The 15,806-nt window shown below is 42.1% G+C and overlaps 1 long non-coding RNA gene across 1 annotated transcript in view; it reads left to right on the top strand.

Moving 5' to 3' along the window:
- The first annotated feature begins 6,037 nt into the window (after positions 1 to 6,037).
- Positions 6,038 to 15,806, top strand: part of LOC112824966 (uncharacterized) — a 49,433-nt gene continuing 39,664 nt past the window's right edge. Inside the window, exon 1 of the long non-coding RNA XR_003208578.1 lies at positions 6,038 to 6,206. This is a non-coding gene — a long non-coding RNA (uncharacterized lncRNA). The remainder of the gene's footprint in view (positions 6,207 to 15,806) is intronic.

The raw sequence follows: 15,806 nt of genomic DNA, 5'->3' as shown, positions 1-15,806 counted from the left end.
GAGGCCCTGGATGACAGGACAGAAACCTGGACCGCTGTCCCATAACTGCAGGAAATGGAATTCTGCCAACCACATGAATGCATGTGGAAATGGGTTTGTCCCCAGAACCTCCACTTGAGATCCCCCCAGCCTGGCTGAAGCCTTGATTTTTTGGCTGTGTCATCCCCTGAACAGAGATTCCAGCCAGACCCAGCTGGACTTCTGACACACAGAGTTGGGAGCTGATAGATGGGTTTTGGTTAAACTCCTACATTTGTGGCCATTTGTTACTGAGCAATAGGAAACTGCTATTGCAGGCTCTCTGCTGTTCCTTTAATCCCTAGTGTTTAGCTCAGTGCCTGGAATCGATTAGCTTCCCAGCAAACACTAACCAAATAATTAATTGAAGGAGATGTGAAGTGGGGACAATGGAAGGAAAAGTGAAAAAAGAATGGAAAAGGGAGGGGATGAAGAACAAAAGAGAGATCACGCAGAGGGTGTCTCCCCTGAAAAGTGCCTGATAGAAATATGTCCAAAAATTATCTGGATTCTTCTTCACCTTCCCCAGAAATCCTCTCTTGCCAATGCTCTTTTTATCTGCACAAGATGTTTTGATTATTCAGTTGTGTAAATCAGCTGTTTGCATAGTGTCCTGCTGATGTGACTTGTGACTTGCATGAACAGAAATCATAAACATGATTTTGTTTTAATTAAGAACAGTTCAGATTTAAGGATTAAACATTTGTTTTCTGATCTTGTATGCATCCAGAGAGTAAGGAACGGCCTGCTGGTGAAAGTCTCTGAGGGTAGTAAGTCAAGGGGAATCGGGACATTAATGTGTCTGGATTTTGAAGAAACTTGGCAGAAATAATTGTAAGTTATTTTTGTGAAATTATATGGCTTGTTCTACTCTAGGAAACAAGGAATGAGTTGATCCCTTGCATGACCACATATCTAGATTTTCAATAATGTAAAGAGATGCACAAGCTTCTAATATCTAAAATGTCACTCTTATAGCTCCTCATGTAAATAGGAGGATAATTTCTTTGACACAAAGTGTAGTTCTCCTACACACACTACAGTCCTTATAATTTCACTATGAGACAACCATTTCTTCAGATTACAAATTGATGTTAACCCTTATGAAATACAGCTATATCACTAGGAGGAGTAAAATGTAAGTTCAATAACCTTTACACATTAATAAAACATACCAGCTGACTTTTCTCTCCCTTGCACGTGAGCAGGGAGAAACTGTTTTTATGGGGGGGCAGAACACACTGAGGAGAAACTAGCACCAAAGTCAACTTCACTTTTCTGGAATTCTCTGTATCACAAGCCCTAGACAGAAGGATTGTAACTGAGTTCCAATTTTTTTTAAAAAGATTTATTTATTTATTTGAGAGAGAGAGAGCATGGTGGGGGGGAAGGAGAGGCAGAGGGAGGGAGAGAATCGCAAGCAGACTCTCCACTGAGCGTGGAGCTCCACGTGGGACTCAATCCCAAAACCCTGAGATCAGGACACAAGTCGAAACCAACAGTTGGACACTTAACCAACTGAGCCACCCAGGCAAACTGAGTTCCAATTTTGATTTTGCATCCCCATCTTCTGCCCTGTCAAAGTCGTGTTCAAATGTCAAGGCAAGGAAGGCTGCTATAGAGCTTAGCTGCTTCTTTTATCTGATTAGACACATAAAGTGATGATGTTCATCAGGATGTTTATTCAAAAATATATAGGAGCGCCTGGGTGACTCAGTCAGTTAAGCATCTGACTTTGGCTCAGGTCATGATCTCAGGGTTCTGAGATTGAGCCCTGTGTGGGGTATCCCACTCAGCAGGGAGTCTGCTTGTCCCTCTCCCCCTGCTCATGCTCTCTCTCGCTCAGATAAATAAAATCTTCCAATTATATATATATATATATTTACCATTGATGCCATTTTTAATTTTCTTATTAAAAATTATAAATCATATTCCCCCCCAGCCCCCAGCGTTATTAAGGTATAATTGACAAATACAAGGATTATTTCTCACAGTGATGGAATGATGACCTCATGGGGCTAAAGAAAAACAGGACTGTCTTTGGGCCTGTTAACTGAAGAGTCCAGAAGAATGCAGATTTCAGAGATGGAGGGCCCTGGTGTCAATGTTCACAGAACTTGCTCCTTGCTCTCTTTCTTCCTCACCATCTCTCTCTCTCTTCTTTCATTCTTCCTTCATCCCTCCCCACCCCCAATCTCTTCTCCTTCTTTTTTTTTTTTTTTAAGATTTATTTATTTATTTATTTGACAGAGAGAGACACAGCGAGAGCAGGGAACACAAGCAGGGGGAGTGGGAGAGGGAGAAGCAGGCTTCCCGCTGAGCAGGGAGCCCGGTGCGGGGCTCGATCCCAGGACCCCGGGATCATGACCTGAGCCGAAGGCAGACACTTAATGACTGAGCCACCCAGGTGCCCCTCCTCTCCTTTTTTCCATGTCTCAAATTCTGCTTCACCCTGGGCTGGCTTTAATTTCTGAAATTTGTTTTCCCCTGGTAAAAGAGATGGTGTCCTACAGGGCTCCAAGGAAAGACATCCTGCTTTCAAGCTTAAATAACTTCACAGAGAAAAAGTGCAGCACAAGTACTAGGAATGACCCTCACTGACCAAGGTTTGATGACTGACCTCCTCATCCCTGAACAGGGCAATTGGTTTCCTGTTTGCCATAGGAGAGGGAGGTTCTCTTTATCAGAAGAGGAGGGAAAAGAAAACTGTTTTATGCAGATGAATCTCTGTTTCCACCATCTAATTTCAGGGCTCTACCAGGACTGGTGGGATGAACCAACACTTGGCTTCATTTCTTTACAGCAGAGAACGAAGTTTCTACTTCGTATCAATGACCAACGTCATAGTCTTTCAGCACTTCTATATAGCAGAGATGGAAGAGGAGAAGGAGGCGGGCGGGGGGGGCAGTCGTGGAAAGCAAAGCTGAAATGTGATTGTTCTCTCTTCTAAGAAGGCAACGGCTGAATCACTGCCCTTAAAGATACAAAATTTTTTTTTCAAAAATAGATGCATGTGCTATTTTGATGAAGTGGGAGTTCCAAATTCCAATTGACTCCCGTATTTTTAGAGTTAAAAGGTAGTGACATCTTGTCAAGAAATAAGTTCTGAAATAAGATTTTTAAAGTAAAATGAAGAGTGGTAGGTTTGGATCTGACTCCAAGTGTTTTTTTTTTTAATATTTTATTTATTTATTTCAGAGGGAGAGAGAGAGCGAGCATGAGCGGGGGGAGGGGCAGAGGGAAAGGGACAAGCAGACTGCCCCGCTGAGTAGGGAGCCCAACGCAAGGGCTCTATCTCAGGACCCTGAGATCATGACCTGAGTGGAAGGCAGATGCTTAACAGACTGAGCCACCCAGGTGCCCCCTGATTCCAACTGTTTAAGAGATCTTTGTTGCTTAATCTTTTTTCAAATAAAAAATACACAAATACTAGTGCCCATTTATAGGATTAATGAAGATCAAAGACCTCTACATCAATAAGACTAGCATTATAATGCTTCCAATGCAGAAGAAAAATGGATTTGAATCTTATCTTTTTCCTCCTCAAAGTGCTTCTTGTGGACTTGCTGAGGGACGTGTTTGGTACACTCCTAGTGCTGAGTACAAATATGTAAGTAGAGAGGGGTCAGGGCTGCTCCAGGGAAGGATGAAATAAAGTTTAAATCCTCCCAGAGAAGATACCACCTCCCATCCTTCCAGAGTGGTCCTTTTTAAAAAGAAGCCCCAACTAAAAAAGAATTCAATCCAATAGACTTAAAATTACTGCTAAAAGAGTTACTAAATGTTGACTCTCCTGTACTTTGAGTTGTACTGACAAAGAGCATTGCCCTCTCATTTTAAAGATACTTTTATTTTAAAAGAATTTTAAGATTCTTAGAGTTGTAAAAATAGTATGGATTTTCCATATAACTTTTACCCAGCTTACCATAGTACTGTATAACCATAGCACAATGAACAAAACTAAGAAAGTAACATTGGGATAATACTATTACGTAAACTACAGACTTTATTTGGATTTTCTGTTTTTCATCTAATGTCCTTTGTCCTCAATTGAACTGAAGATCCCATGTTGCATTTTACTGTCATGACCCCCTGATCTCCTCCAGTCTGTGGTAGTTCCTCAGTCTTTCCTTGTCATTCATGATCTGGATACTTTTGAAGAGTCAGTGATTTTGTAGAAAACTCCACAATGGGGGTTTGTCTGATGTTTTCTCATGATTAGATTGGGGTTATGTAGTTTGAGGAAGGATATAACAGAAGGTTTTCCATCTTAGAGCACATCAGAGGGCACAAGATGTCCGTATGTCTTAATTCTAGTAATGTTCTCCTTACTTACTTGGCTAAGGTAGTGTGTGGTGGTTTCTTCACTATAAAGCTACTATTTTTTATTTTTTAAAGATTTTATTTATTTATTTGCCAGAGAGAGAGAGAGAGCACAAGCAGGGGGAGCAGCAGGCAGAGGGAGAGGGAGAATCAGACTCCCCGCTGAGCAGGGAGCCCGACATGAGGCTCAATCCCAGGACCCTGGGATCATGACTTGAGCTGAAGGCAGATGCTGAACTGACTGAGCCACCCAGGCACACCTAAAGCTACTATTTTTTATTTTATAGTTAATACAATCTTTTAGTTTAAGGCCCCACAAATATCCTGTTTTTCCTCAAATTTGCCTACTAAATTCGGTATCCATTGGAGGATCTTGTCTGAACAATTATTACGTATTAATTGATTTGAATGCTTCTGTAAAGAACAGCTGTCATTCTTTATTTATTAATTTGTATTGGCATGGGCTTATGGATATTTGTTTTGTTCTCTGGGTTATGACCCAACACCCTAGTTATTTATTTTGTTGCTCAAACTCTTCTAGTTTTGGTCATTGGATGTTCTTTCAGGTTGTCCTGTTCTACACTTCTTGTGACAAGGAATGAAGGGAGGAAAGGGGCCACATGTATTTTGAACACTAGAAAGCCATCTGATGAGAACCTTACCTGAGTTTCTCATGTAATTTTCACAATAGCCCCATCAAGTAAGCAATAGCGTATCTAGTCTACATGGATTATAGATCTAACACTCAGGCTAAGCAGCTTGCCTAAGACCACCAAGCAAATTTGGGGTACAAATAGGATTTACATCTGGATTTGACTTCAGAGCCTCTTTTTGATACACGACACTGCCTCACTGTAAGACTCAGGCTTTGCCTTAGGGCAACATTCCAGTAACTGAATGTTTAGTATATGCGCTCTCTCTGTATCAATGCCCCCAATTCTGGACTTCTGTCTTCCTTTCCTGAGCCTCTTTTTCTTCTTCCCCCAGAGGGACTGAAGTCAGAATCACAAACAATGAGGGCTCTAGAGGACCTCAGAGATATTCTGTTCCAAATCTCTTACAAGGCAAGTAAGAAAAACAAGGCTCACTCTGGCGGACACGGGTATGTCGTGAACTAAGTTTGGACCCCGGGTCCCCTGAACTGTAGTCCAATGCTCTCTCCCTCACAAGATCGGAGCCCAGCTCTCTACGGACAGAGTCAGTTCTCTGTTTCTGAGCTTAGAGAAATGCATTCTGGAAGCTGAAGGCTTTCCAAGGCACATCAGAGCTATAAACATCTGTTCATTCATGTCACTATACCAGTATCTCTGTAAGAATAGAGCCCATAAAAGAACTTTTTAACAGTACATTTTTTTGAAATAAAAAGTGTCCCGGTTTTGATCCAGAGGGGATCAAATGGACCCTTCCTGCCATCTGGGAGAACTGACTCCTTGACATCTTGGAATCTTCCTGCCTCATTTGAGTCTGGGAAGTCCCAACTGAATCAGATGTAGAAAGAGGAAGCCAGACAGGTGGGGGGGGGGGGGCCGGAAGGAGAGAAGACTTGTCTGTCAGTTAGAACAAGACTGCTAACGTTTACATCACGTACATTAAAGCTGTCAAGTATTTCATGCAGGCTCTTTTACTCCTCCCCCACCAACCAAAACCAAAACCAAAACCCAAAACTCCAGAACATTTAAAAAATGCTAATGTTATATTTAGAGAATAGAAACCAGACCCAACAATTACTGCCTATTGTATCTCAGGTTTTCAGAACCTGAATGATACTTTTTCTAATAGCAGAGAATAAACACAGTCAAGGAAAAAGCTGGAGGCTGGCAAGATACCCAGCAACTGATGGCCGGGAGATAAGCCCAGTGAATGGGGTGAGTAGAGCTGCTAACTGCACTGGCAAAAACGAGGATGGGACCACTCACTGTCTGAGCATCTAGGGACCTAGGTACTAGGGCAGGGCCTTTACTTATAAATTCTCAGTCATCTACCTGACAGAAGTGCATGATCACTACCATAATATTCATTTGCAGAGAGGCCAAGTTACTCAGCTAAGGTCACATGGTTTAAGTGCCAGTACCCCAGGGTGACTCAAACCACTCAGCATTGGAGGCCGGTGGTTCCTGGAAGAGGTTGTGGTCTCAGCCAGGCAGACAGACTGTGACACTGGGGTAGAAGGGCAGGCAGTGTTCTGGAGTCTTTCGGGCTGCTGGTGTTACCAGGGAAGTCTGTCTTTGGTGTGTATTGGGCTTGGATTCAGGGGAAGGCTCTGAGCCTTCAAGGAGAGTGACAAAAACAGGAAATTACAGCCTGGTCGATAAAAGTTAGGGCTCTCGAGTGAGCCACATCTGGGCTAGAGATGAACACGACAGTGATCTGTGTCCCCGGACGGGGCACCTGACTTCTTTATACTGCAGTATCCTCGTCTGTCAAATGGGAATAATGGTCATATCTTCTCACAGGGCTTTGTGAAAATTAAGTGAGATAATAATATATGTAAAAACATAAGAAGGCCTCACAATAATGCACATTTCAGACACAATGCAATTAGTAACTGTCTCCCGGGCCCCAGAACTCCAGCTGCCTGGCTCAGAGGTGGGCTGACTCTGATCAGTTTATCAGCCTTGCAAGAAAGCACCTCACATTTTATGTGGCTGAATTTTTGGAACCCCCACTTACAATCTTAATGTGGGTATTTACTCAATAGTACCTGAAACATTGCACACCTTTAATAAACCCACCACGGTCATGATAATAACAATACAAGAAAAAGGAGGAGAGAAAAAAATTTCTCAGGAGCCCGGGCCGGAGTTCATATACATGGGCCCAGGTTTAGAGAAAAGCCCTCTCCTATCTCCTCGAAGCCAGAACTTTAATTTAGGAGAGCCTCAGGGGCCTGGAATTCAGTATTGGGATGAGAGGCTGTTTAAATCCTCTTTGCCTTCTGTCAAGAATGACAGAGGAGATGTGGCTGGTGACCCTTCAGGAAGCAAAGTCAGCGCCACTGAGGGGAGTCAGAAAACAGACCGAAGAGAAACGAGATGAAGATTGATAAGTTCATCAGTGCTAAAGACATTTTAAACCAGGGAGACGTTGACGGGGATAAAACTACTCCATGTATCACAGCACAAAATTCTCCTGACAACAGTTTTGAGGCTCCTTGACAATTGCTCAAATAGAATTGATACTTGATTATACATAATCTGCCTAATAAAATCTATTTAAACTGACGTGTTAAAAATTACCTATCATACCTCATGTAGCTAAAAAGGAGAGTTTTCTTTGGTAGAGCTAAATCACAATAATTGGTTTTAAACTGAATGGAAATGCACTGATTATCAATTAAGCAATGGGGTTGATAAAAATGCAGTACTTGGCTATTTGTTTTCAAGCTTTTTCTTTCTTCCTGATACTCCACATTTACTTCTATCAATCTAGTGATTAGAAAAACAAAGTTCTGGTAAATGATGAAAATACTATACAAACAAGAGCTATGGAGCAAAAACTGTATTGTGCCAAGTAATGATGCTCTGTTCATCTCAATGTGTTTGTCAGCAAGTGCACATAGCAATTTTCATTATGAGCTTTTACTAGAAATAAATACGGACCCAAATTTAGGGAAAAGCCATTGCTTATTTCCTCTTCCCGGGAACCCCATTTGGCTGCATCTTCAAATATGTGACTTCCACATTCTGTTGCTACTGTTAGAGCCAGAAACCTACAGAGTAATTAGCTTAGGTTTTGTCTACACAGCACCAACATAAGCAATTGGAAAGTGAAAAATTCAGCCAAATAATTGGGCTTTGTGTGCGGAGGTTCCTACATGACTTTAAATAGCCAGTTAGCTCTGTTTTGTTCACTAACAGGAAAATGCATTTGGACTAATTGGCTCTCTCTGCACCACATGGACCACATTATTGGTGATTGGCCTGGGAGAGTGCAGTCCATTTGAGTAGGTCCTGGGGATGGGGTGGGGGGAAGGACGGATAAGCCTGCTGAGAAACAACGGAGGGGGGAGGCAAGTGGCCTGAGGGAAGCTGGAGGCGTGTGTGAAGGGGTAGGGGTGATGGGCAGAGTATGAGATCCACCATATGCTAACAACGCTGTCCTTTGTTCTTCACACTTCTATATCTCTTTTTTTTTTAAGATTTTATTCATTTATTTGAGAGAGAGAGAGAGAGAGAGAGTGCGCACAAAGCAGGCTCCCCAGGGAGCAGAGAGCCCGATGCAGGGCTTGATCCCAGGACCCTAACATTATGACCCAAGCCAAAGGCAGACACTCGACCGACTAAGCCACCCAGGCGCCCCACTAAAGCATTTTAGATGTCATTTTAAAGAGGAACAGGTGGATGAGAGCCTAACTTGTCCAGGGCCACACCTATCCTGAGTAGGTAACGGAGCTAAGATTGAAACTCAAATCTCTCTGATGCCATACCTCTGCAGCCTCCCTAGGTATAAAGGTTGGTAGGGACCTGATAATTTAAGCCAATAGGCATTTAAAAATCTGTCTTACTTTACACCTTGTTCCTGAAAATATTAACTCTCTGGTGTTCTAGGAGTCCATTCTCTTCATTTCTACACCTTCTCTTTAAATGCTGATGTCTCCCAGGGCTCCATCTTTGGCCTTGTTCTTCTACTTCAATAAGATATTATTTTGGTATGTGAACAGATGCTGCTTTTCTGGTATTTGGTGAGCGATCACCCTTGCTGAGAGCTATACTTGAGGTACTTACAGCTTCATGGTGAGTTGGCACCGAGAACCAGAGAAAAAAGTCATCAAATCCTTAGTTATTGAATTTCAAAAGCCAAGGTTAAGGTGTGGGGAAAAGAAGGTTTGAAAATCTACATGACAGGTAGAGTGCTTATTTTATGGTCTTACTACATGAAGACAACATAAATTGGTCAGATGGTAGGAGTGGGGAGGGGAAAGGAGTGACAAGGTGGAGCCAGGATTTGAAAGGACCACCCAGACGGAGTTGAGTCAACACGCAGAGACTGTCCAGCCTCTACTCCAGCATGCCCCATTGGGAGCTAGTGCTAGGAAGTCAAAAGGGATGAATCAGTGACCCAGACCAGCTGGTATCCATTCAGCTGACAGGCCTGAGAAGGCTCCTTTGATGACCTCCCTGTTGGTTAGCAGAAAGAGGACCTCTCATGGACAGGAGCTGCATACATCTCACTGGCCCACATGCTGGACATTTGGTCCTTGACCTTGCTTAGTCCCTATTCTACCACTTTATGGGGTCACTCCTTTCAGTGGCCTAGGACACTTTTAAAACATGGTGAAGGTATGGTTTTGGGCTCTCAGATATGGATGCTGCTGGACAGAAAGTTGGCCCACCACACACAAGTTAGAAATGCTGACCTGCCTTAGTTTAGTGTAAAGAAGGGAATTTCAGAAGCTGCCGAGGATTGGAATGTTAGAGTGAATTTGTCATTTAAGACCTACTCACCCACACTGGGAAGATCCAGAAAACATACCTTTCATCATGACTGTGAGAAATAAATTCTTGAGGGTAGTCCTGTGATTGCTCTTCTCTGTAGGCAAGATCTTACAGTGCAAATTGTGGTCAGTGAATTGGGACACCTAAACACAATGGGGTGTTGGAGATGCAGGGGCCAAGTGGAATGTTGCCAAAGGCAAGATGGGAGTGGTTACCGTAATGGGCAGCAGAGTCAAAGCAACCCTCAGGATCATCTGGCTCCCATACACCTCTGGGTTTGGCTAGTTAATTGTGGTGTTCCTTGAAGTTAAGGGATAGGAAGCCTACTGCATTTTTACTTGATTTGTATAAACAAAAGAGTGGCAAGTCAAGCAAAGATCTAACCTGCATCATAAAAATAGAGTCACAGCCCCTCAATCAATTCCCAGACCTGAGCCAGTTTACATATCCAGAATCCCTTGAATGAGAATTTACATATCCAAAATCCCTTGGTACACTGCCAAAAATTTATGCTGTTACTCTTTCTTCCAGCTTTCCTCAGAGGAGCCTATGGCCTTTCCTTGGCTAATTATGCATTGGGGAAAAGGAAATAATCAGACCTTTAGGGGACTACTAGACATGAGCTCTGAGTTGACACTAATCCCAGGAGACCCAAAAGGTGACTATGGCCCACCAGTCAGAGTAGGGGCTCATGGAGGTCAGATGATCAGTGGGGTTTTAGCACAGGTGTGTTTCTCAGTGGACTTAGTGGGTCTCTGAACCCATCCTGGGGGTTATCTCCCCAGTTCTGGCATGCATTATTGGAATAGACATACTCAGCAACTACGGCATCCCTTCCTTGGTTTCCTGACCTGTGGAGTGAGGGCTATGACCAGGAAAATACTAAGCCAAAAGCAACACTGAACTCCTACAGGGACTAGACAGATTAGTGCTACCATTAGGACTGAAGGAGGCAGGGGTGGTGGTTCCCATCTCATCCCCATCTAACTCACCTGTTGGGTCTGTGCAGAAGACGGATGGATCTTGGAGAATGACAGTGTATTCTTCTAAGCTTAACCAGCTCTGACTCTAATCACAGTTGCTATACCGGATGTGGTTTCATTGCTCAAGCTAATGAACACATCCTATGGTAGCTAGTATACAGCTACTGATCTTGCAAATCCTTTTTTTCCCCCCATTCCTGTTAATAAAGACCACCAACAGTAGTTGGCTTTCAGCAGGCAAGGCCAGCAATACACCTACACTGTATTACCTCAGAGGTATGCAAACTCTCCAGCCCTATGCCCTAATTTAGTTCACAGAGATACTGGGCACCTTCCCTCTTCCCAGAATATCACACTGGTCCATTAGAGTGTTGACATTATGCCTATTGGACCTAGGCAGCAAGAAGTAGCAACTATTCTAAACTTATCGGTAAGACATTTGAATGTCATTGGGTGGGAAATAAATAAAAAAAAAAATTGGGAGCCTTCTACCTCAGTAAAATTTGTAGGGAATCCAGTGGTGTGGGCCATGTTGAGATATCTCTTCTAATGTGAAGGGTAAACTGTTACATCTGGCCCCTCCAAGAAAGAGACACATAGCCTAGTGGACTTCTCCAGAGTTTGGAGGCAACATGTTCCTCATTCAGGTGGGTTACTCCAGTTCACTTAGTGAGTGACCTGAAAAGCTTCTAGTTCTGAGTGGGTCCCAAAACAAGAGAAGGCTCTGCAGCAAGTCCAGGCTGCTGTGCAGGTGGCTCTGCCACTTGGGCCACATGATCCGGCAGATCCAATGGGGCTTGAAGTGTCTGTGGCAGGTCAGGATCCTGTTGTGAGCTTTTAACCTCAGTAGGTGAACTACGGCGCAAGTCTCCACAGATAATTCCTCTCCTTTTGAGAAACAGCTCTCAGCCAGCTACTGGGCCTTAGCAGTGGCTGCATGCTTAATCATGGACCACCGAGTTACGAGGCAAGCTGAGCTTCCCATCATGAACTGGGTGTTACCTGACTGAGGAAGTCATGAAGTTGGGTGTGTCCAGCAGCACTGCATTATCAAACAGAAGAGATGTATTTGTGATTGGGCCCAACCAGGTCCTGAAGGCACAAGGAAGTGACAGGAAGACCAAATGCCCATGGGCCCTGCTCCTGCCACATTACCTTCTCCTTCCCAGCCTGCACCTATGGCCTTATGGGGAGTTCCCCATGATTAGTTGCCAGAGGATGTGAAAACTCAAGCCTGATTTATAGATGGATCAACGTGATATGTTGGCACCCCTTGAAAGGGAACAATTGCAGCACAATCACAGAACTTTGGGAAGTGCACCTGGTTGTTCACTTTCTGGAAGGAGAAATGACCAGACATGTAATTATATACATATTCGTGGGTTGTGGTCAATGGTTTGGATGGATGGTCAGGGACTTAGAAGGAACATGACTGGAAAATTGGTGACAAGGAAATTTGGAGGAGAGGTCTGTGGATAGGGCTCTTTGCATGGACAAAAAAAAATGAAGATATGTGTGTTACATATGAATGCTCACCAAAGGTGACCTTAGCAGAAGAGGATTTTAATAATCAAGTGGATAGGATGACCCATTCTGTGGATACTAGTAAGTATCCAGTTACTAAGATACTAGTAAGTCTCTTTCCCCAGTCACCAGCGTTGCTGTCCAATGGGTTCATAAACAAAGTGTCCATGGTGGCAGAGAAGAGGTTATGCATAGACTTAGCAAAATGGACTTCTCTTCATTAAGGCTGATCTGGCTATGGCTACTGCTGATGGAGCAATCTGCCAGTAGCAGAGACCAACACTGAGCTCCCAAGATGGCACCATTCCCTGGGGTGATCAGCCAGCTCCCCGGTGGCAGGTTGATTACATTGGACCACTTCCATCTTGAAAGAGGCAGTGTTTTGTCTTTGCTGGAATAAACACTTACTCTGGATACAGATTTGCCTTCCCTACACACATGCTGTGTCATTTCCCTTTAGCATGAAAATTTGCTTTTGGGTTTTTTAGTGCAGATCTGCTGGTGATGATTTCAGGTTTTTGTTTATCTGACAATATCTTTATCTTCATTGTGGAAGAATATTTTTGCTGAATGTAGAATTCTTAGTAGGAAGTATTTTCCTTCAGCACGTTGAATATATCATTTCATGGCCTTCTGGCTTCAAATGATATGTCAGCCATTAATCTATCCTTGTTTCTCTGATGGAATGGACTGTTTTACTCTGACCTCAAGATTTTCTTTATTACTTGGCTTTTGGAAGTTTGACTTACAATGTTTTTAGGAGTGGTTCTGTGTTTATTACTTTTTGGTTGAGTTTCTTTGGCCAATAAGTTAGTATTTCCTATGGAATTTGGGAAGTCTTCAGCCATTATTTTTCAAGTATTTTCCCCCCTCCTCTCCCTATGGGATTCCAGTTTTTCCTTCCATCACTTGCCATTGTCGCATGGGTTCTAAGGCTCTGTTCATTTTCCTTCAATCTCTTTTCTCTCTTCTTCAAATTGGATACTTTCTATTAACTTCAAGTAATAGATTCTTCTGTTAATCTGCTTTTTAAAAACTGCTTTTAATTTTTTGTAAGTTTTTAATGTTTAATCTATTATTGGTAAAAGGGAATCATCGTGTAAAATTTTGTTTTAATTTTCACCTATAGAATTTCAGTTTTCTGCTGAGATTCCTGTTTTTTTTTTTTCGTTGATGTTATGTTATTAATTCTTTGGATATCTATACATATGTAGATGCTGCTTAGAAGTCTTTAACTGCTAATTCCAACATCTGGACCCACTTGAGGTCACTTTCTATTGACTGCTTTTTTCTATTTTTTGGTCTTTTTTTTTTTAAGTTTTATTTAAATCCCAGTTAGTTAACATGCCATGTAATATTTGTTTCAGGTATACAATATAGTGATTCAACACTTCCATATAACACCCGGTGCTCTTCACAGCAAGTGCACTCCCTTAATCCCCATCACCTGTTTTATCATCCCCCCCCCCACCCACCTCCCCTCTGGTAACCATCAGTTTGTTCTCTACAGTTAGGAGTCTGTTTCTTGGTTTACCTCTCTTCCCCCCCCTTTGTTCATTTGTTTTGTTTCTTAAATTCCACATATGAGTGAAATCATATGGTATTTGTCTTTCTCTGACTGACTTATTTCACTTAGCATTATACTCTCTAGCTCCATCCACATTGTTGCAAATGGCAAGATGTCATTCTTTTTTATGGCTGAGTAATATTCCGCTGTGTGTGTGTGTGTGTGTGTGTGTGTGTGTGTGTGTGTGTAGAGAGAGAGAGAGAAAGAGAGCACTACCCTATGATTCAGCAACCATACCACTAGATATTTATCCAAAGAATACAAAAATACTAACTCAAAGGGATACATGCACCCCTATGTTTATAGCAGCATTATCGACAGTAGCCACATTATGGAAACAGCCCATACAGATTTCTGTACATTGATTTTGTATCCTATGACTTACCTAAATTCATGTAACAGTTGTAGCAATTTTTGGTGAAGTCTTTTAGGTTTTATGTATAGAGTATCATGTCATCTGCAAATAGTGAAAGTTTGATTTCTTTCTTTCCAATTTAGATGCCTTTTATTTCTTTTTGTTGTCTGATTGCTGTGACTGGGATTTCCAGGACTATGTTGAATAAAAGTGGTGAGAGTGGACTGCTTTTCTCTTAACTATGGGTCTCACGTTGCTGTTTGCATGACAAGTGTTTTTTGGTTGATAACTGGACATATTGGATGATCTGTTTTAGCAGCTCTCAATTCTTTTGTGTTCTGCTGAAGATTGTTGATTGTTGTTGTTGTCGTTGTTGTTCTAGTAAGCAGTCAGCTTGCCTGAATACAAATTACAAACTCTGTCTCCCCTACGGTTTATAGTCAGTGATGTTTCTGCCCTGTCCCTTTTGGTTTCCCATCACTGCTTTTTCAGCCTGACTTCACAGAATCTCCCCTGTGTTTACATAATTTGCTAGTCAGTTAAGGGTGGGGCAGAGACCGGCTCCTCCTTGCTGTATTTTCCTTGCTTCTAGGGAAGGAATTTCACTGCTGGTCTTCTGCTTTGTCCTCTGATACTTCAAGTCTGGAGCTACCTTCAGGTTTCTACTGCCTGAGCCATGCTCTCAGTTAAAAAAGAAAAAAAACAAAACCAAAACAAAAGAGGTAGCAAACTCCCAGATCAAGCCTTGTGTGGATCTATTTTGCAAGAGTCAATTCCTCTCTGGTCTCTGGTCTTTGTTTTTGTTTTTCCTGGGCCATGCGAAACACTCTCATGATGCATAATTAAGCTGTCAGCCAGGGATTTTTGGCAGAATTTGAGTCTTACCTCCTTTTCTAGTTCTCTTGTTGCTTGGATTTCTCCTTTAAAGTTCCACCTGTTTTTCCAGCCTTGAACTTTGATCTCTCACACCTTGAGCTGGTAGGGACTGTAATTTCCACTGCTTCTGTTTTCCACAATGATAGCTTTGGGTACTGGCAAGCGCCCAGTCCAGAAAGCCACAAACTGAGAACTGTTATCTTTCCCAATTGTAGTTTTTAAAAAATAAACCATCCAATGGCTTCTATGTGCTTTAGGATGCTTTTTAGCATTTTAATTTTTTTAAAAATTCAGTTAAAAAAATTTTTTTAATGTGGGATAGTTTCTACAACCACCATTACCAGAAGTCTAGTGAGTTGGTTAATTTTAGAAATATGTCTACCAGGGTGCTCTAAATTCATTCTCTGCATGGAACATAGGCCATCTTTTATTTACAGATAAACCAACAGATTCTGGAATCATGTAAGAGGATTTACAGGATGAAGAATTTTCTAAGCTTTCTAGAGATATCTTGGAATTAACACTGATCTTCATGTGTACATTGTACTCTAACATTATAGGCCTTATAGGAATGCCTACTACACAATAATTTCAATGTGGAATTTATCAGGAAAGTTTCCTATTGGTTATATTCTGCACTATCTCCATTATAATTAGTTTTTAGGTCATTAGAATTTGAAATATAAAACAATATCTTCCTTCATAGGGAGTATCTTTCCTTTTTT

The sequence above is a fragment of the Callorhinus ursinus genome, unplaced genomic scaffold (assembly GCF_003265705.2).
Source record: "Callorhinus ursinus isolate GAN/ISIS: 27379988/994484 unplaced genomic scaffold, GSC_fseal_2.0 scaffold12, whole genome shotgun sequence".
In the NCBI taxonomy this organism is placed as follows: Eukaryota; Metazoa; Chordata; class Mammalia; order Carnivora; family Otariidae; genus Callorhinus; species Callorhinus ursinus.
This window is presented reverse-complemented; position numbering and strand designations above follow the sequence as displayed.